General features: G+C 35.1%; 1 protein-coding gene across 8 annotated transcripts in view; it reads left to right on the top strand.

The window, feature by feature from the left end:
• The window catches only part of LOC135684566 (alpha-1A adrenergic receptor), a 49,684-nt gene that overhangs the window by 9,779 nt on the left and 12,185 nt on the right, over window positions 1–27,720 (top strand). For 3 of the 8 annotated variants that reach the window (XM_065200184.2, XM_089115514.1, XM_089115513.1), the window contains exon 2: window positions 16,254–16,323. The gene's annotated coding sequence lies outside the window, so the exon portion shown is untranslated. Of the gene's footprint in view, window positions 1–10,351; window positions 11,624–13,329; window positions 14,179–16,253; window positions 16,324–23,880; window positions 27,700–27,720 lie in introns of those variants that run through there. The other 5 variants (XM_065200180.2, XM_089115510.1, XM_089115511.1 and 2 more) reach the window with 4 other exon arrangements.

The following is a 27,720-nucleotide window of genomic DNA, read 5'->3' on the forward strand; positions in this document are numbered from 1 at the left end:
TATAGCCCCCGCTTTTTTGCAGTTATAGGCAACGAAGCTCTTTGCAAGGCTCACTTTAACGCAACTTTGGATAGTTTACTCCTATGTAGTAACAGTTCTTCTTGATTGGGAACCTTGTTCGTTCATTTTCTAGGTCTTTATCTTGTTTTATAATATGATGTATTTTTCAACTTGGCTAGCTTGGTGTTTTATTACCCTTTTTATAGTTATTCATATCATCTCTGAACCAGAATGTTTATAAACAATTAGTTGAAGTAAGCAAGTACTAAGTAATAGGCGTTTCCCGGCGTTCTTAAGGGCGTGGCCTCAAAAATATCGGGCACGCCCATCTCAGCCCCTCTACTCTTAGACTGGTGCGTGGTCTCTGTAATAGAGTGAAATATCATAGTTATATTCAATGAATCCTTTGGACCACAACAAACTTTTTAACTTGGCAACAAATAACACTGTTAAATAGGAAAGAGGGGGATGTAGTATCAAATTTTTAAAAATTTAGTGTACAAAGACTTTTGGCAGGTAATGTATGTAGATTACAGTAAGTCTAAGTAGTTTTGTCCACTAAGGCAAAAAATGTACAAAATTCTAAGCATATCATGTCCTTGAATAGAAAATTAACGCATCCAATAAGGAGTACAAATGGGAACGACAGTTAGAATAAGAGTAGAGTCCTAAATGTATTCTAATTTTTCTCCCGGCATAAAACGAGCTACCAAATTAACATTTGTTAATTCTATCCTTTGAATTTCAACTCACTTGGAGATCTGAAAGTTCATCTTTTGTATCGAATTCTAGTAAAGCCACTCATTACTTGTCGAGCATCTGTCTTGCCAGAGTTGCTGTCTGATGTCAGGAGAATTGCACGTAGTCCAGCAGTTTCTACTATAGGTTTTTGACCGTAACAAACAAAATAGCATGTTAATGTGACGTCTGTTATTAGAAAATGTTCTTGATTGGGACAGCCTATTCTTGATATAAGCATGGCTATGGTCTTTGTGTCTGTTTTTGCGAAGTGTCTGTTGCTGATAGGATTCTTCAATGGATATTTTTTTGCATTTGCATCTCTTGTCATGGAAAGCAAGCTACACCTCAACTCAAACTATATTAAACTCTTTGTTTATGTATCAGATCATGAAGAAAGTCAGGCATTGAACTTTCGAGATACCTCTGTTTCAGTGACTTGGCTGTACTTGAAATATAATTTGCATGTTCTTTCATTTTGGAAAAAATCTTCTTATTCCCTGTTAATGCTTTCACATACTTGCACAATTTTCCTGGTTTTCTTGTGGAAAATAGGCGTATCAAGCCTGTATTCTACCGATTGAACGATCATGTGGCTGTAAAGAGAAGACGATCAAGAGTTGCAAAGAGAAAAATAAAGTTATATAGTTTTCAAGGCAATCGCTTTGGAAGTGATGGGTCATACGTCTCTCTAATTTTCTTTTGGCAGCTGGTTTCGGGGGATAATTGAGAATAATGGCAGTAAACAAAATTGTATTGAATAGAAAAGTTTTCTGAGTGCTTGCTATTTTTCAATCAAATACCCCTCGCCCTTCAACAGGCTGTAAACAACAGTGAAATTGGGAACATAAATGGGCAACCATGTTATTGTAGGAAAATGCTTCCGTATCGATTAATAGTACGTTTTTTAGCTCTGTTCCGCTAGAAGTTATATTCATATGAATATAGATTTACTATTTGTATTCATATTCATTAATTTAGAAAACGGCAAGGGGAACACTAGCACTATCGCTTCTAAAAAGGCTGAAATCATGCTCAGATTGCGCTACCGAATAAACAAACAGTACCACCACTGACCGTAGTCACTGGCTGATCGGCCTTTTTGACAGTCTTTACTGAATGACATCACGAAAGGAGGGGGAGGGGTGGCAGGGTGAACCACTGTCCTTGCGCTTTTAAGTTAGATAAAGAGTTGATGATTTGTAAATGATGATACAAGTAAGTGTTTCTTTTCAACTTGGCAAAAAGTGTCCTTTTATTTAACAAATTTATAGACACGATTTGTGTGGCAAAGCAAGTACTTGCTATGTAAAACCCAAGTTCCATCATATTAACGAAAGATTTAATATTCCACGCTTGTTTTCCCGATTCCAAAAGCAGTTTCGGATCGTAAGCTATGTAGGTTTGAAATTAGGAGACCCAAAGGATGGGCATATTCCACTAGTGGTATGATTAAAATATTCCATATGATATAACTTTTCAGTCTGTGGTGCTCTTTTCATGAGATTTTGCACACTTGTGACGGAAGTAGTTGCCCACATCTTGGCGCAAAAATTTTTGGATCGGAGCACAGCACCCAGCCCACGAGATTCATCGGTATTAGAAATCACAAGAGTGGGAAATTTTAGTAAGACGTATCAGAGCAGGAAAATATTGATTTATTCCCTTTAGAGCCATGAAGGATGCCGTAATTCCAACAGAAAACAACAGATTAGATATGATCGTATGATTTGCCGTTTTCATCTATAATCGTAATCCTTCGTTTGAATAGCAAAATGAGCTTTTCAAAGAATTCAAAACAGTAATAACATAAATTGGGAACAAATTGCCAAAAGAATTAGCTCTTAGAGGATGCGCTATTTCAATTTTTATTTAAATAATTAACACGAAATTAGGAATTTTAAATCATACAAGGCTCAAGCTTTAATCATTTGACATTACTAAACTAATGTAGAAGGCTATAACTTGCTCGTCAAATCAAAATTTTGTTAAAAAGGAGCTCCAAAGAAGTAAATATTCCGTTGAAATCAATAAATTCTAAAGATTAGAAATTGTTGCCTTTTTCAGCGAATTTGAAATCCGATCAATGGCAAAAGATAAAATTGCATCGTTAAAGGTCCTCTAGCTTTAAATTACGTATTCATGACTATATTTGCTAAAAAAATTTTATCATCTTATATTTGCAATATGGTTCTTTTAAATAGTTCTTCAACTATTTATGATAAAAATCAACAAAACGTCTGCAGAAATAAGCTTTTTATTTTATGAAATTTGCATCCTTACATGCTCCAATAGCATTTAATATATGCTTTTTGGACTTTTCACGGTATTATAGAAATACAGTATAATCCGGTTATAACGTACTCTAAGGGGCCAGTGTATTAAGTAGGTTATAAGCGAAGTACGTTGTAACGAGGGTAAGTAAAAATTGACTAAAACCAAGCACACCAGTACGTTATATCCGAAAGTATGTAATAACCGAGTACGTTATAACGGGATTCTACTGTATAATTAACTTTTTAAATAATTCAAGGTTATATTCTAATGATCGGAATAACGGAATCGCTCATACTTTGGTGCTCCTCGGACCAGATTTTGAAAATTCAGGTATCTTGGATAGTATTTAAAAGATCGAAAATTATCAAAAAAATTTTGAGAGGTCCAAAATTGAAATTTTGTAGCCTAAGATATTTTGGAACATAGAGTCTAAATACGCTCCTCCTAGTGACGTAATATTCGAAAGTGCCACTAAACCCGTCTTTGTCCGGAGATATAGTCCGTTAAAGTCAAAACTGATCTTTTTAGGACAAAAAACTGATTTTCAGATTTTTCGAATGGACACTTTTTGCCAAGTTGAAAAGAAACACTGACATATAAGTACAATGAGGCTTGCAGCATATGAAACCCTAAAAGCTGTATTTCCGTTCACAATGAAAGCTATAAATGCTCGATAACCAAGCCCTCTGTACCCTATATACCTTTACCCTAATGGCCAAGGTACCTTTACCCTAATGGCCAAGGTTTAGTCCCCATCACAGCTTGTACAAGGAATTTCTTCTCTTAGTTTGTACTAATAGTCATGCAATGTGAACAGCCTGCTCGTCGCGCATAATGCACATTGTTGATTATCCAGACACGCGTGGCTTCATTTAACAAATAAATGCAGTTTGGTGTCAATGTAGGGAAGTTTCATCTCTTTTAAATTCACAGGCTACAAAGATTGTGAAAATGATATCACAACTGGTTTGAAGGTTTTTAGATAATCTCCTAGGCAACTGCAAAAATTGATACGATGTTAATCTCTTTGGGGTTTATTTTTAATATTTGAATGAGTCGTTAGACTAAAATTAGCTTGATGAAAATGCAAGTCAAATTAAGCACTAGGTAATCTAGTTTGAAATCAGCAAAGAAGATATTGACTTCAACTGAACAGGATATTAAGCTTTTTGAGTACCTAATTTGCGAGACGGCTTTTCATCATTATACCAATCTTTAGGCCAAGTTAAAAATATCTTGTGGTTAATAGCAATGTAGAATATTTGTTCGGAAGTATGACTTGTTTAATGGAACCTATTCGTCAGTTGCCAAGAATCTTTGCTGTCTGCTTTAAACAGAGATAACTTGCAATGTAAGATATTTGGACCCTGAATCACCTTTGAAAAATGTAATACTTAGTGATTTTACGGCTTCCATGTTTTTCTGTACCTTTGGGATAAAATACTTAGAAAATGGAAAGGCGGTCAGAAAATCCAATAGCTGCCTGTCACAGTGCAGGGTAGATGAAAAACCCATATCGATAGTGCAATTGAAAAATTCCAAAGTCATAGTTGATGTCGGATTTAAATTCAAACGTAAGTGAAACAACTGCCATCATCTCATTTTACCAATATGTCAGCGTTATATTTTCCTGAAAATTGGTTGAAACTGCCGTTGAAATAAGCAGTAGGAGAATCTTTATGTTCGATCAACTGTCATTATGAAGATGTCATTTTACGATAAACGCGAGATTTCTTCATAAAAATGTAGTTTAGTTCATATTAAGATGTGGGCATGACAACGATTAGATCATAGTGACTGTAAAAAGGCACAAATTTCTAATCAACAGGGGCCTAACAGCTATTTGGAACTGAAAACTTTAGCATTGTACTTCAATATTTCCAAAGTTATTGATTCCATTACCTGGCAAATTAAATTTGGGGCCATTGTTAATGTTCGGTCTGAGTGGTGTCGCGCCATTTTTTCTGACTAAAACATTGCACCAAAAGTGGGCAATTTGGATGAAGCCTTCTTTTGAAATTTCTAGCTGTTATTCTGCGGGCTTGTACCGTACGTTTTAGACCATTGTATACAAGAACGTTGCCTAACAAACAGCATTCTATGAATAACCGAGCTTTAGTGTAGACAAAAAAAATTTTAAAAATACTTTTGTATTGACCATCGTCAACCTTAAGAAACTATTCGAAAATCCTTCTTTTAATTATGGGTTGGAAATGATGGAAACTTGTTTAATGGACAAGTTTGATAGAAAAAGAGCTACTTGTGATTGATCGTTTGCACTATTTCATGTTAGCTTATTTAGTGTTTTTGTGCTTCTAAGCTCTTTAGAATTTGATATTCAAGAAACTGTTAAGAAACTGTTTAGAAACTTTTAGCGGTAAAATTTTCAAAAACGTAAGAAACTGGACTGGACACGAATCACGAGCTAAGTTGCGTGTAAAGGATGCGTGTAAACAGTGTAGTCGCAAATTTTTAGGAAGTACAACGCAAAATTTGAAATAAAAAACAGCGTTCGACTAGTTCTTTTCACAAAAATAACATATTTTGTGTTTTTTAATACATCTTTGCATTGAACATTTAAATGTCACTTTATGCACCTCATTATAGTGGTATATGCGATGATCTACAAATCTTTTTCTTCCTTTTTTAGGTCTTTCGCATCCTTATTTCGTAAATATTGGTATCCACTCAGTGATCTTCTTTGTTCACTTTCTTGTATCTATTTGGGCAACATGGCTTTCTCATTTGTCACTTATATTTTATTTATCACTTATATAAGTTTCCTACAACATTAAAACCTTTGGTTTGTGATCTTAAACTTTCATCTGTTCATTTTTTCAGGCATGTGATGTTAAGTATGCTCTTTCCACGCTTCCCTGTGTCACTGCCATTTATGCCCGTCTCTATGTTTTCAACTATATGGTATTGTTAGTAGTATATCTTCATTAATTGCATTCATTAATTTTCTTTAATTTTTAGATATTGAATTTTTCTCTTGATATCCCCATATTGCCAAAATCTTTCCAACCATGCAGCTATTCTCCTGTCAATCGTTTTATTTGTTTCGTTTTCGGATTTTATTAGCTTATCTAGCCGTATTCATTTACTTCTCCTATGATGTCGCTCTCTTTTCTGACCAATGAACAGTATTCTTCTTACGGTGCTGCGTACAATCACGGAAAAAAGGATCTTCAAACTACGCATGCCCATTTTACATAAGCAAATTTCCAAAATGATCTTCGTGTGACTTTAGTCCCTTTCATACTCATTCAAACCTTGGTTGAGACAAGTATTGAAAGCCTAACCAATTTATTTGCTATCTTTTTAACCAAAAAAAGGTATTCTGTCCTTATATCTAATATGATATTGATATTTCAAAGAAGTATAACGCCACTGTTTGCTTGGTTAGGTAGTATAAGGCTGCATCTCAAACACTTTTGGAAGCATTACGGCGTTATGCCGCATTACCTTTTTTTATTCACTTTATTTAATGTTGGTTTACAAAATACTAGCTAATGAACAGCTAATTAACACCAACTTGTAACAATAACAAATATAACTAAGAAATAATCGCGATGTTTACAAGTATCCAATATTAGAATTATATGGTGTGCATAGTCAACACGAGCAAGTAAGATCCGTCTGTTTAATTTTAGCTTTGAATACTTTATAATTTTCTGTCGATCGAATGTCTCCACTGCTCCATTGCGTGTAGAGGATGCGTGTAATGAATTGATAAAAGATAAGAACCTAAAGCGGTTGATCGGGCTTGATCATAACATCTGCCAAGGAATCTGTGAAACGATGTCCAGCAAAGAATTCTAACTACAGCATTGCGAGCTTGAAAAGGTTTTTCTTTCTTAGCTTCTTGAAGCGAAATTACCCAATGATTTCTAAATGATTTCAAGTATAATCTCACTGTGTGGGAAGCAACAGTTTGCAATTTAAGCGTAGATTAATCTTCATTGCATAAGAGTTCCTGCTGTTTTGTAGTTTTAACGCGTGAAAAAAACTGTACACAGACGTATCACAAAAGCTGTCTCATTAAAAATGGAACGGAAGAGCCTTTATTCTAAGCGCCCGTGATAAACTACAAAATTTTGAGAGCACAACGTATCTTCTAAAAAGCTTTGGTCTTTTCCTTTTGCAATGGAAATGATTACTTTATAGATGTTTTTAACAGCATTATCGATTGTAAAATTTCCCCGTGAAAACTTGGAACTTGATTACTTGTATCAGCAGTGATGCGATGTGTTTAGAAAGGAGCTTTGATCAACATAATCAACATTTTGATGAAAATACTTAATTGCAACAAAGATACAAACTACGATGAAAATTCCTATTTAGATGGAATTCACAGGCTTTGAGGTAGCACAACTTACCTACTGTTGTGAAACAGACCTTATGCGGCAAAAGGAAACATTTCTTCGTTGAAACTTCAGAAAAAAGGAACTGACAATCAAAAAGAGTGTTAAAATTCTACACTAAAGATATTTTGCAGAATCTTGGGCTTGTGTTCCGAACTTCAATTACGAATCCGTAATATTGTGACAGCACAGATGCGGGGTTTTTGGGCAGTGGGGGCTTTTTGAGGAGGACAGTTGCGGCGACTGTGGTTGTCAGTGGTGTTCTCTCTACCGGGGCCTCTACGTGTCAGCACTGTCGCCTGTGCTGACCTGACGTCCAGTGTGAAACAGATCCTGATATGTATCCGTATTTAGTCGTATTCAATCGTATTTAATCATATTTGTCAGCTTGTAAGTTAGTTTAGTGTTTTATGTGATGACCCATGGGATAGTCATGGGTTCTTGCTTCCCGGGGTCATAGTCCTTGTTATGTAGTCCAGTAGTTTGTAAAGTATAGTCTTAAGTACCTCGTTTTTGTAAAATTTTTATGTTATATAAAAAAAACTTCAACAACTCCGACGGGCGCCATTACTCGTGTTTGTGAGTTTATTTAGTATAGGTACATTTTACTCTTCATATTTCCTATATGATTTTGACTATTTTGAAATTTTTTGTAAGTGTCTGAAATAGTGTGCAGAAAAACCACAGAATACTTGATATGTTAGACGAAGGGTATATATTCCGTGCAGGCATCCCCGACAAAATCCGGAAAAGGTCATACGGGAAAGAAAAGTTATTGAAAGTATCTGAAATAATCTTGTAGCAAATATATCGTAACATTAACGTCCAAATTGAGTTTTAAAAGGCACAACCTTTTAAGGATACCAATTCTTGCTTTAATTTGGTCTCCCAATTGAAGCTACACTGGGATCAACATGGTGGACTTTGTAAAGGGACCCAGGAAAGTAATTCGTTAAGATGGGATTGGGAGTTTTTCAGCTTAAATTTCATGGATAAAGTAGAATGGATCGCTATACCGGGAAGTTTGTTAGGTTGTTGATTTATTAGTTCAGGATTTCATTGTATAGGAAATGGCTGCCTATGAAATGTACTTGGAAAGCGTCTGGAAGTACAGTACCGTCTCGAAGAACATTGAAATTCTTGCTTGATTCTTTTAGGTAGAGCACAGCTCGCTAAGCTAAGGGAGTAGCTATGTGCATTTTAGAGAACTTATTACAGATGAATCATTCGAGTGTTTTTGGATGATTAAGTTGGATATATTAAGTAAGTTAAAAGAAGATCTTGATAGAAAAAATATTGTATACAAAATATAAAAAATGGCCTTTCTTCCTATAAAAAGCTTGATATTGGAATGTTTCTAACAAGTCCGAAAAATTTAAGAAATCAATTTGAGTTTTTCAGCTTAAATTTCATTGCAGTTGGGTAACTTGCACAGCTTTTCATATCCTTGTGACAATTCAGGAAATCTATTAAATCTCGCAACCTTTTACTTCGTTACATTATTTCGAATTCTTAACAACTGTACATCTTTTCAGATGGCTCCATACTGTAGTTGTTTTTACAAGCAGCTCGAAACATTCCACAAGACCGTCAAAGTTTTTAACTAGTTAGAGTCTCTTAGTTTTCCTAGTTAGTTCGTTGCTGAGATCATAAATATACACTTACAGCATTCGTTGATTTTACAATAAAGTTTTAAGTCGATTGATACAGATTATCAATAAAGCATTAAACCTTTATATTTAGTGGTCAACGATGCTGAATGCAATGATTTGTCATATTAACTCGATATTGTTTATCTAAGTGTTCTGAGTTTAGCGCTTTCGTAGCGGTTTCTCAAACAGAAACGCAAGATGTTTTTACCAGATCTGACGTCATTTCGAACATGCGAAGGGTTAGCATAAAAACAATATGGGACAGCATTAGTTTGTTGTGATTCAGCTGCAGCTCCATGTTCAGGCACGCCTGAGCCGAGGGCTGGGGTAGGCTATGGCCCTTCCACTTTTTTGCGCAAGTGTGGTAGCAAGGTTATGGCATAAAAGACAATGTTGTCAGCTCATCTAGCCCTCCCCCCCCCCCCAAAAAAACTCAAAAATATGCTCAATTGTTCCTTTAGCTCTATGCTTAATGTAATTTTTTCTGTCCGTTTTTTATTTGTTAATGGTGGAATAGGATTTTAAAAATACGGAAATCATCTTTCACACCATTTTCCAGCTTCTCACTCGAAGCAAATTCTGACTTATCATGTATCATATTCTTCTTTAATTTCTTTATATTTTTTCTACAGCTCTTTGATTGGCAAATAAAATTTGTAGAATGGATTTTCTGATATCATTTATATAAATTTTATTTCTTTATACGCGCCAGGTCTAAGAAATTTAAGAGCTGGTAGGAAAAAAATTTCTCTTAACTCTAGGATACATCGCTATTTGAGTACATTTGACATACATAAAATCAATCTCAAAAACCTAGATTATCAAATAAATAAGCATCCATGTTAGGTACCTAAATAACGGATCAAAAATAGATGTGTTTTAACATAAAAGTTATTATCAATTGCATTTCAGGAACTTGATAAGTTTCATGACGTTACGCTTGTTTATCCTAGCCTAGCTAACCCTAACTTTGATTGCAACAAGCTTTTGCAATCTTATCGGAGAAATATTTGATACCAAAGATTTTGTTATCTTCTCACCATTATGCATTAGGCCATTTTATTCATTCGCTAAAAACCCAGCCTCGTCTTTGTTGATTGTTGACTACATGGGCTCAGAAATTGTCAGACAGAGGTTAATCCGCTGATCTGTAGAAAAGAATCATCGGTTATCTTTCCAGATTAACCTATAATCTATGGGTTAGATCATAATATACTAGGCTACAAGTTGGCTACATTTCTATATGCTATCACAGAATTTAGCTTAACGCTCCACACGTATTGCACATTTTTGTGTCCATTTTTAAGTGGATTTCCATGAGCAATGACGGGCGTGAACATATATTTTCACCCTCTATTCTTCGTCTTCTTTTATTTATTATATTTTTTTCTATTGCTCTTTCTCAAATCTCTCCTTCGCTGGTACCTCACCATGACTTTTTGCTTTTTCTTCCTTCTCCAATTTTCTCTCCCTTCCCGGTACTTCACCCTGACTTTTTACTTTTTCTTCTCTCTCGCATTTTTTTCTTTTTTTCTTTTTGCTCTTTTTCTCTTTCTATTTTGTTCCCCATTCTTGTCTTGCGACTTTCAAGGTTTTTCTCTTAATCTCTCTCATCTTTAGAGGTATGTTCCTTTCCTTGACCTGCATTTTTTGTTTTTCTTTTTCTATCCAACATGATCATTGTGGCTTTGAATGCAAACGCACCTGCTCGTTATTCTGCACAAAATTATAAAAAGTTAAGGAACTATATTTCTAAAGTTTTTAAACTTTTGAGCTAAGAAACTAAAAACTATAAAGCCGAGGTTTCCCAAACTATATTTCTCCCATGAGTTAGAAAATAATTTATTCTTGAAAAAGTAACCTTTTCTTTAACATTGTCAGATTGTTTTAGCATTTTGTATATAAAAAAGTTGTATATTTTATTTTACCGTTTGTTACAGCTGGTAACAAAAAGTTAGATAAAGTTATGGCAAAAATGGCAACGATACGCTAATGGTCTTATCATATGAATAATGTGCTTCAAAACAAGAGAAGTTGTGTCTCATTTTCCACAAATCAAATAGACGTCACTAATATCATTGGAATTGCTAAACTTTTTGCAAATCAGAAATATGCTGATCTTATTTTCTTACGAAAACTGTTTTTGCACGCTTTACAACAACATGTAACGTGACATAAAAGTACTTGAAGGGATAATATTTAAAAAAAAGTAACGAGACTTTTTGTTGAATTTTAATTCTCTTTTTGGGCCGTTTGCTAACCAATCCAATACATCGTGGCCACATCGAGCCATTTGTCAAGTAACCGTACAAAGATCATTTGACTTAACATGCTAGTCTATTTGTTTGATGTAAACAAGCTTGCTCTAAAAATATATGGCTGTTTTCACGGCCAGTCAGATTGTAGATTGTCCATATTCAATGTAACAAGGCATTTCCTTAATCTCCATAGCTCAAAGTGAGCCGACAAAAGTACGCACAATGTTGTAGAAATTAATATATAAACGGTTGAGTGGAGTTTTGGTGAGAGATAACACTGAAAGACTACAAGGAAACCAAAAGCAACTGATTTGCAAATGTTGCGATTGCTGTAAGTATAAATTGGCGCAGGATGCTCCGTTTTTTCGTTTGATACATATGCAACATTTTTATGCAGTTTAGTAGAGTCCATAGGTGCATCAAAGAACCTCAAGAATAGCGAAATTTATAAGCACGTGCCCATTCTCTTATGATCGTTCTATTCAACTTATTGGCAATGACTGTATGTCTGCAAAAGACACATTGTTAAAGGATGTCCTGTAGTCTACAGCAGTGCCTCGCTGTAATTCAGAATGCGGTAGCACCATCTTCGACTAATAAATGTTTTGATAACAAAACATTTGTGTTCTGTCTTCTCGCAAGGACCGCAGTTATCTGCTGTAAGGCCTTAGGAACATACAGCTCATGGGGCCACAGACTTGCCCACGAAAATTGTTTTGCAGTCTTACAGTTGGATTACAGAGATGTCGTTCAAAGAGAAAATTTAGCTTTACTAAGTTTGAGATCGGCAACGTATCCTAACTTTTTGGGATCCCTCTCAGCTAGGGTCCTGCACCCATTTATCGATATGCAGCAGCTGCAAACCGCAAATCTGTGCTAATGCTTTTGCAAAAAAACAGAGAATATTGCTGAAACAATCTGTTTCCTTTTATTTGCCACAATGCAAAGAATAAACAATACAAAACCATTCACGCACGTATAAAATACTTATTCCTAAATTTACCAGATATCAGTTAGTAGAAACTACCACGCCCTTAGCCCTAGTGTAAATATTTTGCATGCATCTTTCATACCATATATTCTATTCATTATCGTTGTGGGAAAAATGTCTATAGGAGTGTTGAAAATAGCAAAGAATAATCTAACAAATGCTTTGGTTGTTTTAAAAAATGTGTGAAATCAAAGATCGCAACGGCTTTAAGAGATTTTCAAGATGCTAATTATTTTACTAGAAGTTATTCTTGTCATGTGTTTTGCCAGTTATGAATTGTACAATGAGATTAGATCAGATTTTCTCCTGGTGAAGACACCGTTTTAGCCTGCTTCTCACAGTTTTTCCATGTGATCTTGTTTTGCATCTCTTACGTAATTTCCGATATTAAACACGTTTATCGAAGAACTCAAAGTTAATTCTGCATCGTTTTAAAGAAGTTATGAAAATAGCTAACAGATTTTTCCAAAACTTCCCTCCAGAATTCTTATAGTGAGTTGTTTATTTATTGTTGAACTTGAAATTATTATTTGTTTCCTTTATGTTTTTCTCAAAAAAATGATTGAGACAATGCTTCAGGCTCTTCATCTAAGTACCAAAGGACATTGTGAGGAGCTGGGAGTTTCTTGTCAATCATATACTCTAATCTATTAGTAGTAATTCCTGGAGACAGTGGCAATAATGGGCAAAATATTGAATAATGATGATATTTCTCTTTAAATTATCACGCTTGTTGGAAGTTTTATTATCACAACACCCGAGTTTTGTTGTCAGCTAAGAAGTAGATCTATAAAGTGCTTTAAGTGAGTAAGAAGAAATTACGTTCACATTCAGTAATTAAGCAAAGTAAGTAAAAACAGCTTTAGTGAGAAAGTCCGAGTTTTTGGATAAGTAAGAAAATGCTTTATCAAATAAACGAGTCAGCTGTACATTAGAGAGGAGTTGATATAAACGAAGTAATTCAGTGATAAATTTTAGTGTGTTCATGATCTCTGGAGTTTAGACTGGGGAGTCAGATTTTCAAAACTGTTGGTTATGCTTCAAATTGAAACTTGGCTTACTGCCATAATTCATCTGACACTTAAAGAAATCCATAAAGCTTTTACTAATAGCTACATTTTTCTAGGTCTAAATAGAGTTCTTCCTCGAAATTCTTTCTTCCTAGGTTCTAAAATAAGTATTGGAAGAGATCCAAAATTAATGATATTGAAAATCACCTGAACAGTAAGAGAATGAAATAGCTGTGTCTGACGTAGAAACGATTGAAGACATTAAAATATGCTGGTAAAGCTATCAATGCTTTGGATTATTTGAAGTTAACACGAAACTCAAACGAGACAGAAGTATTGTGCAAGAGCAATTTAGTAAAACTCCAAAAAATCTCGGTTCCATGTTATCATTTTTGATGACCCTAAACATTTTTATACTTGAGCGACTTCTCCTTGAATGACTAGACAGCTCTTCATCTTTTGAAAATGTTTTCTTGTTTTAAGCATATCTCTTCTCGATTAATCACATAACTCACAAATCATATTGAGGGACCGTCATCTTGCATTAATCATTGGTTATTGGCACTTAGCTTCTAATCAGCCACGGCATATATGAATTTCTGGCTAGTCAGCTTCAGAAACAGACATAATTATTCTTTTGCTTTTAATATCTGCCGAAGAACTTGTTTTTCTGACATCTTGTGCCAGGAAGTTGACATATAGGAGTTTGGTGACAAGTCATATTTATAAACAAGCTACAGAAAACCTTTGCAGAGGACTTGGCAAGTACGGTCAACCAATAACATTGTGAAGATAAGTTACCAAAATGCTTAATGCAACAGCTCACAATCAGCTACTGTGATATAAGGAGAACTGAGAATATTTATAGCAAATAAATCCGTTCAGGTTTGTTGTCAATTTCTAAACAGTATACATAAATTATGAAACATTCTAATGTTTTCTAAACAAGTGAAGAACCTACTTATTAATTCCTTATAAACTTACTTTTTGCATACTTTTAAACTTTTTGCCATAAGCTCTTAATTTATATAAACAAATTTACGCCATAGATTGGAATCAAAAGCGGTATAGACTGTTTATTTTGCTTTTTTCTTGGATGAAATAATATCCATTTTCTTTAAAGCAGAATTTTTTGGGTCTTTTATAAAAGATTTTTGACTAGAATGTAAAAACAAAATCCTCTTTGTTCCGCTAAATGTTATTTTTTCTCTGGATCCCTATTATTAGAATTTAATAGTATATTTAGATTTTAAAAGCAGCATACGTTGTCTTAGGATATTCTGCGCAAGAATTATATTTCGGTTGCTAAAGAATTGTCGATTCAGGCCAAACATTTGCATCGGTTTTCCCAGTATTCCGTGAGATATCACGCATTGCTGTTTTGATCGCCACCTTCTAGTGTTTGACGCACAAGCAAGTGTTACTTTTGATATCGTAGCAATAACTCTATATGGTTTCCTTTACTTATTCTTTCCACCTATATAATTTCCAAAAACAGAAGGACTTCTACGAGAAATTGGTTTCAACACAACAAGGTATTGCAGATCTTACAGTGTTAACACTGAAACGTGCTTTGATCTCGTATGCACAAAAGCTCCGTCGATCTCTTGCAGATTTTTTCGTAACTCTCTGGTAAAGGCCTAAACAAGCACAAATCAATTCACTTTGAATTATTTTCCATTCATTAAATGTTCATCTGGTGCAAAGTTTTGTGCAATTGTCATTTTTTTACAAAACTTTTGAAGATAAAGAAGCGCAACCGAGCTATGGTGGCATTTCAAATAATTGTATTCGAGAAATTCTCTGCTTCCTCACTTCATGATACAAGAAAACACAGGTTTTTCAATTGATAATCTAGGTGCTTTCTTTACAGCCCTTCAGGCTTCTTTTCAGTTTCTTCAATGTGCCAAAATGATTGACATTTCAATTATTTTCTAACAAAGTCAAATTGTATTTAAAAAAAGCAAAAATCAAGTACAAAAGTAATATTCTTCAAAATTTTGACAGCAAAAAATCAATACTAACTTTGAATTGCTGCACAACCATCAAATAGCAAGGTTTTATTGAACCTGGCCTATTCAGCCTTTTGCTTTCAACTTGATGGCTGTGGCGCATATTTGGATGAAATGATTCACCTGCTTTTATACCTACCTACCTCAATTGTTATTAATTGTTTAAATAGGCCTTTTAATTCTTTGAATGCTCTTTTAGATGATTGGTAACACGGTCTCCTCTCTCGTATCAATCATCAGTTATCAGTAATAGGGGCCTGGTTGTGGTGCAGCTGTCCTCAAATAAAAGCGCTCCTATAAATTTTCGTTTTGTATATTTTTGCTGCTGTTCAAAAGCAAAAATGCATGTTCTAGAATTACTTGCAGAACAGTTGTTCTAGGTTTTCCCACTCATGTCAGGTGATACTTGCATAGGTGACAGATTTTTCACGTGCACTATCTTTAGTGCAGTCATAGTCTTGAAGCTATCGTATTTGGTTTAAACTAGTGTAGAGTGCAATGTGTGTCATGTAGTTGAAATTTTGTGTGGTTCATTGTGTGGAAATGTGTGTCATGGAGTTTGGGCAGGTGGAGTTGGAAACGAGATCTTGATACTGTATCAATACTACAGTGATATATTTTCAGCGACATCCTTCATGACTGTGCCAACTGCGTATACCTTTGTCACTCATCTGGATAGTGATGCCATGCATTGCAATCTCTTTGCAGCAGGGTGCCTTATTTCACGTAAAAATAACACATATAACTTATCAAGTTATCTTTTATCTTTTTAGATATTTTGACAGCTTTCGTGCTGGCTGTTTTTTTATAATAAGAAGCCGCTTTATCTTCTTGTTGTTACTATTAGCAAGTACTTTGATGCATGTTTTGTAGCATTCTTCATTTTCATTATTAATGCTTACAAGCCTTCATTTTTTGCAATCCTACAAAATTCATCTTTATTTCTAGATAACGGAGTTTTGGGTTGGCTGGAAAAAAACATATTAACGACTGAAATCTGAAGCAATGCAGACACAAGGTTTGTTTAATTCTTTAGTTTGGCATTGCTTTAATATTCACATAATAGAGACTTACACAACAAGTTGCTACCTCTAAGCTTTGTTCGTTTTTTGTTTGGGGAGAGGTTATGAAGTCAGATCTATCGACAGAAAGGGTTGCTTGAGGTGCAGGCTTTTACCTGTCAACAGCATAAGGGTCTAATTAATTTTAAGAATAGGTTTAAATGATTTAAATGAGACTCAAAATTTTTTTAGTAAAATCTAGTTCTTCCGTCACTAATTAACAGTTTTTAAGCAGGTGGCTTTCAAATTAGCTGCAGAAGATACTCACGTCGAAATTTGGGAGGAGGGTAGTGCGGGGGAATGGGTTGCCCCTTAACCATGGCGGTGCACAATCTTTTTCGAAAATTCTGCTGTTCAATCTTTATAAACAAGGTAGAAACGTTTTTTGTAGAAACATGATACACCATTGGTGCAAAAATGCTTTCTTAATGCAAGAGTACCACTTTATGCTAGTGGGTACCACGTTGTCCCTTATTCCAAAATAGCAGGAAAAATATCATAAGGCCTTGCCTCTCTATTACCTTTCGGGTATAAAAGTCCTTTAATGATCAGCGTATAAAAAGTCCTGTTAAAGGTAAACGGGGGATTTTTATACAGGTGCGGATCGAAAGTAGAGTAAGAGAGCTTGTTTGAATGGTTTCATGTTTTCGAACGATCAGCAGCCGCCGACCCCTCACAATTTTTTTTTGAGTTAATTTTTGTTGCAGCTTGTCAAAAGTTTGCAAAATGCATTGAATACCGCAAATGATTACAAGCAAAACCAGCAAATTGATGGGGAGAAAGAGTATTAAACAGTCCCTAACGAGGCATCGCTCTGAAATATTAATAATCTGTTGGCAAAACTGATGACTAAATGATTGCGAGCGCAGCGAGCTCTCAAAAAACAGGCTGTTACTGCTTAGATAGATCGAGATCTTCTATGTAACAATGTCCAATCCCAACTGCTTAAATAGGTTTTCAACAATTCTGCAATTTTTATCAAAAGCTAACACTCTGAGATTTGAGGGCTTGTATGCGGAAAGGATCAGCTTTATTCAGTTTTTCAAATAAGAGACAAGCAGGAACGGGTTTACCGGGAGGTGTAGGGGGTGCGATACCCCCAATATTTTTTTTTTTTTCGGTAAATTTTGTTCCATTCGGTTAAAGTCATTTTTTGGAAGTCAGTAGTAGCAAAGTAACGCCAAGATTTTACTTTATTTATTCTTCATCAGTATTTATCTTCTTATCAGTAGTGTAGCGGGGGAAGGCAAGGGGGCGGGCGCTCAGAATGTCGATGTCTGTGGAAAGTGCAAATTTGCAATAGATGTAGTACCGTAGGGAGGGTGTTTATAATTCAGACAATATTAAAACGTTTTTAAAGACTGCAAGCAAACGACTGTGAGAAATATTCTGGAATGTATTTTAAGCTAATCTCAAGAGCGTCTTCGTAAAAATGTTCTGCATGCTTCGCTCGCAGGGGACCCTCCTCTATATCTCTACAGAATGTTCAACAGTTTGCCCTAGTTATACTATATAGAAAAGTCCTTCATGTTCTTTTGATATTCCCGATAAAATAGAAACTAAAACGCTAAAGCGCTTCAATCCCTACGAAAACTGGATTCTGAAATGCTTGTCGGGGATTTTGTTCGGAGGACGGACTTGGTTTGCAACTTTTGAATACTGTTCATTATTTTCAGATATTTGAGAAGATCACTTTTTACACGTAATGCTTCCTCGCCTTCAGAATCTAAACAATTCAGAATATTACCGTTAGAGGAATTGAGAAGGAAATAGACAGTTGTAGAATGGGGTCAGCCACAAAAAGCTACATATGATGTTTTATATAACATTTGTTCCACAATTTCTTTTGTCAAAATCAAGCTTATTGATATAACAGAGTACCCGTTAAAACTATTTTTGAAAACCATTACTCTAAGGAAGTTGCCTTTGATTAGCTTTAGAATTCTTGACTGTTTTGAAAAGTATCATTTTATGGGTAGGAATCAGGAAAACGCTGAGGCCTTTTTAATATTCTAAAGGGAGATCAATTTTTCCTCAAGCCCAGGTGAACTTTCTTTGTTTGAAACAGTACACTCTTTTTTACAATTTAAAGTACAATTTTATAAGAACACGAGCCTCAAAACTGGTCAAAGAACAAGCTGAGGCTGAGCTACAGTTTTGAACAACGTTTAATCTCAAGAACGAGGATTTTTTGCCACGTGTGGGTACTTTTTCGGTGAATATTCAACCTTGTTGGCAAATGAAGGTTGTCTTACTCACTTGGTTGACAAATGAGCACCTCCCTGGAGCAAAGAAACTAGCAATTGCACTGCTTACAGTTACACCCTTATAATTTAAGAACAAGTTTAGAAAAATGCAGCCTCAGATTTTCGAGAAGATTAAGAACAGTCAGCTTGAAGCTAAATTTACTGGTTCATGTGAAAAAAGAGTGTAGACAATTGTGCTCAATTTTACAACAACAAAGGTTTGCTTTCCAAACTAAAGTCCCTCTTTGAAGGATTTCTGTGGGCTGAAGCATAAAGTACTAAAAAAAGATGCTCCACATTATGCCACATTTCATCGATCATTTTACACGAAAAAGTTCTATCTATATAATGTTGACCGAGCATCATAAAAAGCACCTAATGTCAAGGACCGAGATACCGGGGGGCCGGGGGACCTTGGGTCCCCAAAAAAACCTAAGCAGTTTCGTAAAACATGGCTGTTTTTACATTTATCTATCAGGGCTGTCCCTTCCCAAACAAAGAGTTATATTTCGGTCTTTGACAAAGGTTACAGATTAATGTGTGTCCTTAGGATAAAAGTTGAAAGCGATTTCTATCTATCATTCTTGTAACTAGCAGATTACTCGGTAGAACTGAAAAGTAATAACTTGTTTTCCAGTTAGCGAGACTCACTTGATTTTACAATGCTATCAAGTCAATTAATAATCATATAAGAAAAGTAGCACCTTAAGTGCACCCAGTAGCGTAGCGAGGGGGCAAAGGGGGCAAAGGGAGCAAAGGGGGCAAAGGGAGCAAGGGGGCAAGGGGCAAGGGGGCAACCGCCCCTTCCCCAATGCTCAGAAAGTTTGTCCCTGAGAAAAGTACAAATCTGCAATAAGATTTGTACCTTAGGGGGTGGGAGGTATGAAAAAAAAATAAGAGCAACAAGGCTTCATTTGCCAAAAAATGATAACATACGATGAAACGACAGAAAAAGAAAACTATGTTTTTTGAAAATCTTCGCTCACGTTTCCGTCAGTCTACCATGAAGAGTTAACAATAGGCTCTGGGACGTTTTATGACAGACGATTGGATGTAAGAATAGGTCTTGGCATAGTCAAACCAATCCGAAATTTTAATGGCAATCGAAATCCGGTTGGACGCCTTTTAAACAAAATACGGCACTTTTCCCAAACAATGTCGAAAGGGCATTTTCGAAGCTGAAAATAATAAAAAATCGACTGAGATCCACTATGGGGCAAGAGAGACTCTAAACCTCATGCCGATGTCTGTCGAATCAGATTTTCTTAAAAATTTAGATATAGAAATGCTTGTGAAGGATTTTGCAGATTTTGCTCCTAGGAGAATGGACTTGGTTTAAAACTTTTGAACGCAGTATATTTATCTTATGATTATATATATAAAATATTGCTTTCAACTAGAAATTTTTCGCCTGACAAAATTTAGAAATTAAAACTTGAGAGGAATTGTGATGCAAATATTTTTGTTGTGACGTTTGATTAACCAAACTTTGACATGTACAAATGGCATAGCTCATTATAAGCCATCTAAAAAGAGCCGTTTTCCAGCATTCTAGAGGGCGGGGTCTTCTGACCCCCCCAATCTTCCCACTCTGGCTACGCCACTGACTGCACCTTAAGTTCCAAATTTAAAAAATGCGCCTTATAGCGAAATCACTATGCTATTTTGTAAAGCAGCAAGGCATATTGCCATAATTGTATGAATGTATATATTAGATAATTGATAAAAGGTTTACTTTAATGAATCTCATTTTTTCCATAAACTTGTTGCATTGGTCATCATTGTTTTAACTTCACTGCAAAACATAATTTTTTAATGAATGGAGCGGTAAGCATGCAATTCCTGATATAATCATTCAATAAAATAGATGCATGAGAGTATTTATAGAAACTAATTAAAAACAAAAGTTTCCTTTAATACCAGAATTAAAAAATTAGAAATTCACAAAACTCTCTGTCACCTCTCTGATCTTGAATAAGCCTTTTATACTAAAATAACTACAAGATGACCCAAAATTGCTGAATACATAGCATTATTCTAATTAAAACATGATTAAAAATTATGATGCATTTTGCTTGTCTTGTTTGTGCCGTCTTGAAGTTGCTTATCGTTGTAATACAATTATACGAAAGCTTTAGAAAGGATGCATATACCTAAGAGACAGTAAAAAAAACACAAAACCAGGATTATATGAAAGCAAATGGCTAAACAGGAGATACTGCAATAGCGCCATCGTTTTATGTATCTTTGCAGCTGAACCTCCCAAACAATGTTTCATTATTCAAGGTTATTGATTGAACTGTAAACACATTAACTATGAAACTATAACTTTGATTTCATGCTAATATTTCAATTGGGTACAAAATGGACCAGGACCAGAGGGTAGCGTTCAAAGTAAGGGGCTCCTAAAATTTTGCGAAGCTTGTTGCATTATCTTGATGCCACTATTGGGTTTTACCACAATTTATAAATGAAAAATTTTCCTTAATCATAGTGTGAATTGATATTCAAATGTAGTTAATAACTAACTTCTTAATGGTCTGTTTCTCTAAACATAATGTGCAATTCTTGAGCACGCTTTTCAATTTATTTTTATTTCCTATGTTAATTATTTTTGTTTTTTTTAGAATGCGTTATGTGCCTAAATAATATTCTTTGTCTTTCAACATGGCAGCTTTTCGTTGAGATTTTTGTGAAAGGTTAAGAAAAGCTAATTATTATGGTAGGCTTGAACCTATAAGAACACACAGATGGTAGATGAAGCTGTCAATCTCCATAGAATGCTAACTATATAATGCTTAATAAAAAAAGCTTTTGCTAAAAACTCCTAAAATCTCTAGCAATATGGAAGCGGTGTATAATTGAACGTAGCGCAACTTTCAATATTTCCAGTGTCTTGAAATTAATATCATCGATTTAAATTTTTCAAAGGGTGAAAGGTGTCCAACACGACCATTACTACGATGTGGCGTTAAGTGTTACACCCCCTTAGACAATAATCAGTTTCAAAAAACGGGGTTTTTTGCAGTGTAGGAGTGCTTCGTAGGCAAATTTCCAGGCTTGTCGCCGCAATCGCTAGTGACGGTCCGGATGTTTTAAGTCATCTGCTGGTGCAAGATATCAATTTCAACCAATAGGCCCATTGTCCCTTTTAAGTAAAAAGACAATGGACGGTTCACCAGTCGATATCCTTTGGTAGGAATCAAGACTAAAGGACTATCATGTGAGGCTAATAGAGATTACAAAAGAAGTTTACCAGGACTGAAAGTTGTATACGTTACAAACACAGTTCGAATTCCCAACCCTAGACTTCTTTAAAGAAACCTGCATTTAATGAAGTCAGTAGTATTCAAATTTCCAAAAAATATGCTCAATCGATTGTGCATGGGCGGTGCCAGAGGGGGGGGGAGCTAGGGGGCTTCTTTTGCAAAAATTGTTTTTAAGAAGATAAGAAGAATAAGAATAGAAGATAAAACTAGTGCGATCAATCCTGTTATTGCTTAATTTCAAGGAATGAGAGGTCTATGGGGCCATATAAAGCAATGAATTCCATTTCAAGACTGGAATTAATCAAAAGTACTAAAAGCATGCCTTGAAAATAGCAAAATGTTTTAAACGATTGCAAGAAAATGATTGCAAGAAACATTTTGAAATGTATTTTAAGCTTATCTAAAGAGCGTGGCCGCAAGCCTCTTCTTTCAGAAATACCTAGGGCCTCCGAAAACTTCTCACCGGCCCTTCCAATGTACCGCTAGTATAAAGATTGTCCCATAAAAGGCATATAAGATATCGCGAAGCTTTTAAGTACGATTTTCAAAAAATGGTTCTTTAGTCTAATAAAGCTATCAATTCGAGTCCCCCCCTCACTTTGAATTTCTTGGCACCGCCCCTGTTGTGGTAAGACATTTCAAACGTTGTTTATAATTATTATATCAGAAAGGCTTGAAATTTTAATAAGAATAGCAAGGAAAATAGATTCAAAGTTATGCTTAAAGCACATATGTCGCCAGTTGATTTTCCTTCCAAAGCTTTCGATTAAGATGCCCCAGTCTTCATTCAATCACAAATCCGTTGCTGAGCTATGCTCTTACAAATGAATGCATCATGGTCAGATCTCGCGCCTTGTATTTAAACTTGGCGGGGCATTGAATTCAAGTAAAAATGTTTAGCAATAGCTTTCGTGGTTGAAATGAGAAAGAATTTTTTTGAAAAAAGATTGAACAACCCACAAGTTCAAGCATAACAAAATGACTGATTTTATTCTCAACTCAAAGGCCTTCAAACTTGACTATTGCAATATAAAGCGCGCTCTCTCTCTCTCTCTCTCTCTCTCTCTCTCTCTCTCTCTCTCTCTCTCTCTCTCTCTCTCTCTCTCTCTCTCTCTCTCTCTTTCTTTCTTTTTGTTATTAATTTGCAGTAACAAGGGATTCAAAATTGACGTCTTTCTAGTGTGAAATGAATTTTTTGATAGAAGGAATTGGTCATATAACACTGATAGATAGACAAGAACAAGAACAAAACATTATAATGTTAATGGCAATAAAACACTCTAACGAATAAGCACCCCTTTAGGCAAGAGATGCCGTTTGTTCGAAAAAATATCTTATTCTTTCAAAAACCAGAGGTGCAAGTGATCAGAAATTCTTAGTTTTTCACTATTCATTTGAAATTATGACCAATTTAGATAAAACCCCCTGCCATCTTAACTGAAAAGTGCCCGGGTGTAATGTTTAAGTTTCTATTGTAATCTTATATCCAACACTTGATCGTTCGCTTATTGCTTATTCTACTGCTTGGGAAATGGGTTTTCTTCTTCTTTGTCTTAGGCCTAATGCTGATCATTTGGGGTCGTTTTGTTCTCCGGGAGACTGAAGGGCGTGGCCACAGAAAATTTTCTTAAGGGGGTCTAGTTTTGTTAGTCTCCACGGGCCCGAGCTGCCTCTCGACGGCCCTGCAAACAGTATCAAAAATGCTTATCCAGAAATAGAATTTTGCGATATTCCAGACAGGGGATTATGACACCTGGACAGTAAGCTTACGAAAAATAAGATTGTTGTCATGGTAATTGTCCGAGAAAGATATTCTTTAATGAGTTTTGATGAGGTGTTACTTTAGTACTGATTCACTGTTTCCTTGGCAGTTTTGCATATTGTTAAAACACAGCTAATATTTCTGTTTTTCATAGTGCCACAATGATTGTTTTACAGTAGGATTTTCAACTTTCCACCTCATTACATTAATCATTTGCCCAGTGTTTGAACGAATGATCAAATCGAATTGATTACTCACTACCAACCAGATCTTCAATTGACTATCTCGAGCTGCGATTGCTTTCCAATTTTAACAGAAATGATATCTCTAGTGTCACAAGGTCTACGCAAAATGGGTCACAGAAGTACTACAGTTACGTTCAGTGCAAATGAAAGACCCTGCCCAGCGGTTCTTGTCTTCTCAGCAACAGTGTGAAAAATAATAGCTAGCCTGAGATATTAACAAAGAGGTGGTGTATTAAAGAAATATGGTTGGTTCGTAGCCGAATCAAACATTTGATTGGCGAGGGGTGTTGAAAAAAATACGCATTTATTATATTAAATTTTGAATTTTTAATATAACATTTTTCTTAAGACAGAGGGGTTGAAGTAAGTGCTGGGCTCTTCAATAATCCTTAAAAAAGGGTTAAGGGTTTTTTTATACCTTAGCTTAGAGTTTGTCTGAAACTATCACAGGTCTCCCCAAATTTCGGGGTTTTGCTCCATTTTTCCCCAAACTCCAGCACTCTTTGGATATTGCCAAAAAATTTATCGTTATAGCTTGGCCTAAATTACTTTTACGAATTTGCAGTTGCAAGCCCGCATAATATGTCAAGAAGATTTAGCTTTTATTCCAAAATGTAGCAGGGAATACAAAATTAAATGAGGTTTTTTATTATGGCTATGAAAATGTGAATATTTTAAGCCAAAAGTAACATGACTTGCAGAATCACAAATGACAAAAAAGAAATGTACAAAAAATACTGTAATTACAATCTATATTTATCAATCGAGCTTTCTTCATAAAATTTGATTTTAATTTGATTTCTCTCAAATTCTGTGCAGTGAATTATTCAGAGATTTTTACAAAATGGTGCCAGGCTTTTTTGTGTTCAGATTAAAAAAAGGTTCCAATATGGTTGTTCGTTGAATAATTCATTCCTTAACTCTTTAGAAATTTTGTGACTTTGTCGTTTGCAAATGACATTCCCTTCTTTGTTCGTTAACTTTATACATTTGTGCTACAAATACTGTCACCAACTGCTGATGAAAAAGATATTTGTAAAACTGTATAAAATGAAAAATCTCGAAATCTATGCTATTAGCTTTTCAATTAGTGGAATTTTCAATATGGATTCGTTAAATGGTAAACCACTTTAATGCTGTTTGTAGAGTCCTTTAGGAAAGAATTTCTATTGTCTTCGATAGAGATTGTCAGTGGTAGCAAAAAACATGACATCAAAGAAGAACCGTCGTTTAACATTCTTAAAATCAAAATATGATGTTGATGAGGTCTGCCATAATCTGATTTTCCTGATTTGTGATATCGTCGTACAAATCAGTTTATCGAAGAATTAGTCAGCAGTGTAAACACTTATTTCAAAACCACTGATAGCTGTTTCCCACATATTTTCAATATATCTTACTATATTCAGATCAGTTGTGTTGTTCCTCAAGGCATCTTTGTAGGGACTCTTCTTTTTAATACTTAACTAAAAATCCCATTTGTTCTCAAACATTGATGGACCCCAATAAACCCATCCTTCTTACGGTACTGTTAAAGCAGTGAAAATGCCATTGCTTTTGAACAAAATTGTCACGATTGACTGCTCTTATCATTTAGATGTAGGCTCGTCAAATTAACATATTATCAGGTGTTTATGTCAGTAATTTTTAAGATAATTGGTCAGAACGACTGTTCTTACCATCTAGACGTAGTCGTGGCTGACTAGAACAATGTACCTTAAATCCCATTTGTTCTCAAACATTGATGGACCCCAATAAACCCATCCTTCTTACGGTACTGTTAATGTTAAATGCCTAGTTTCCTGCAAACAGATGAATTTTTGTATTGCTTCATTTGCCTCAATTTTTACGTTCTGTTATAACAACAAATGTAGTTCAAATTTCTTCTCAGTCTGAGATAAGCTGATATGAGTCAGTATTCTTTTCAAATTTCTAAAATATTTTATCAGCAATATTTAGGTAATCAGAGAATCATAAAAACCCAGAAATATTGTTTATTAAATATAATGTCATACTAAACAGGTAAAGTATGCGTTTTTATATAGAAAAAGAATTCTCAGCAATTGGCAAAGGCTAAAGGGAAAACATAGAAATGCGACTGCTATCTAATCGTAGCTGAGTTTATCTTGGCCATTGCTATTTTTCTTTAGCTAATATTCAATTGCCCACCATTTAGTAGAGATATTGACGGTTTTCAGGCCGTGATTGCACCTTTCAACAATTTACTTAATAATCATAGACTTCAAAAGCATCTGATCCGAAAGCCCTATCAACCTGCAGCATGACAGGGGTGACAAAGGAATGTTAAATATGCATCTCGGCCAATATGGATTTAATGGGAAATGCGACACTTGTCTCTGTGTAGCTTTTTTCCTGCTAATTAAACACGCTTTAGATAAAGCATCACTTATGGAGCAAAGATACAAGTGATTTTCAAAGACATGATCTATTTTATATTCTTACTAAACCAAATTATGTTCCAGGACGTTGTAATGGTCTGGATAATTGCGGGACTAATTTTCTTATGGTCAAGGGTTGCAGGATTCAAAATCTTTCTTCATTGTTACTTGACATTTTAATACAGAACACATAAAAAGACTCCGAGCTGCACATTGCTGGGTGAATTTTTTGAAAGATTCTTTACTTTTCTTAAAACTTAGCTTATTTTCTAAAGTGATTTTTGTTTTTAACCGACATCCCACTTCAATAACTCTGATGGAAGTCTCTAGGTGGGCATGCCCTTGCTTTTTACTACGCCCACGAACCTTCTGGTTCCAAGACTAAAGATCTTGCTCGTTCGTCGGCAACTTTATACTTTAATTAGAACAGAATTCATTTCATCAAACAATCTATCCTGTTTTGCAGTCAATCTTCATTTTAGAACTTCATCTTATAATATTTATTATGACTTTAACTTTCGCCTAAAACCTCTGTGTGAAAAGCTGTTCAAATATAGCTCTATTTATTTTTCTACTTCTTTTCATAAAACGCAAAGACTAAGATTTTTAGAAGAAAATAATTACACGAACCACGGGAAACAGGTCTACAATCACAAAAAGCTTTCCTTCTTTGCTTGAGTGAATCACCAACTTCTGTGTCAATAATTGGCCTTATTCTCAGCTACTGAGCCAGCCATATTTCTCCCAACTTAACTCATTCACTCAAAACGATGTAGACAGACGCCATGATTAGGTGTCTAGCTAGAAAGCCCATGTCTTGTAGAGCGTTTGAGACCAAGAAACAAGTTCTTTGTCATTCGTTTTATTGATTCAAAAACGCTCTAGGATCTACTAAAACTCTATGATCTAGTGAATATATTCTACTCAAGCAATCAAAACTTGCAACTTTGAGATTAAATTTCTTTTATCTAGGCAACATGATCTATGAAATTGTGCTTTATATTTTTAAACACTAAAGGCAAATGCTCTAAAATTCACTATTATTAATAAAGGTATGAATATCAAGGCCGATTCTTCTGTAAATTAAAACTACTTGCTCAAAGATCGTATGCATGCCATCTGCTCGAAACGCAGGTGATACTACTTTCCATATAAGACCAATAGCCAATCGTGAAAGCCACTCTTGGGTCAGATCGGTGCAAGCATTCGCTAACACAAGGTGAATCCTCTTTCGCTGGCATTTGTCTCCAAAGTTTGGCTGATGACGTTTTCTAAAGATTTCAACCCTTAGATGTTAGCTGGCTGACTTTTAACTGGCAAAGGAAGATTCTTGTGGCTGATCTCAATCGCAGTTTGATCTGAACGTTAGAAGCGAGAAGAAAGCAAACTTTAGAAGGAAGCTTTCACACTTTGTAAGTTCATGACTTCAAATT

This window comes from Rhopilema esculentum, unplaced genomic scaffold (assembly GCF_057945365.1).
Source record: "Rhopilema esculentum isolate cy_ngs unplaced genomic scaffold, ASM5794536v1 HiC_scaffold_34, whole genome shotgun sequence".
Taxonomy (NCBI): Eukaryota; Metazoa; Cnidaria; class Scyphozoa; order Rhizostomeae; family Rhizostomatidae; genus Rhopilema; species Rhopilema esculentum.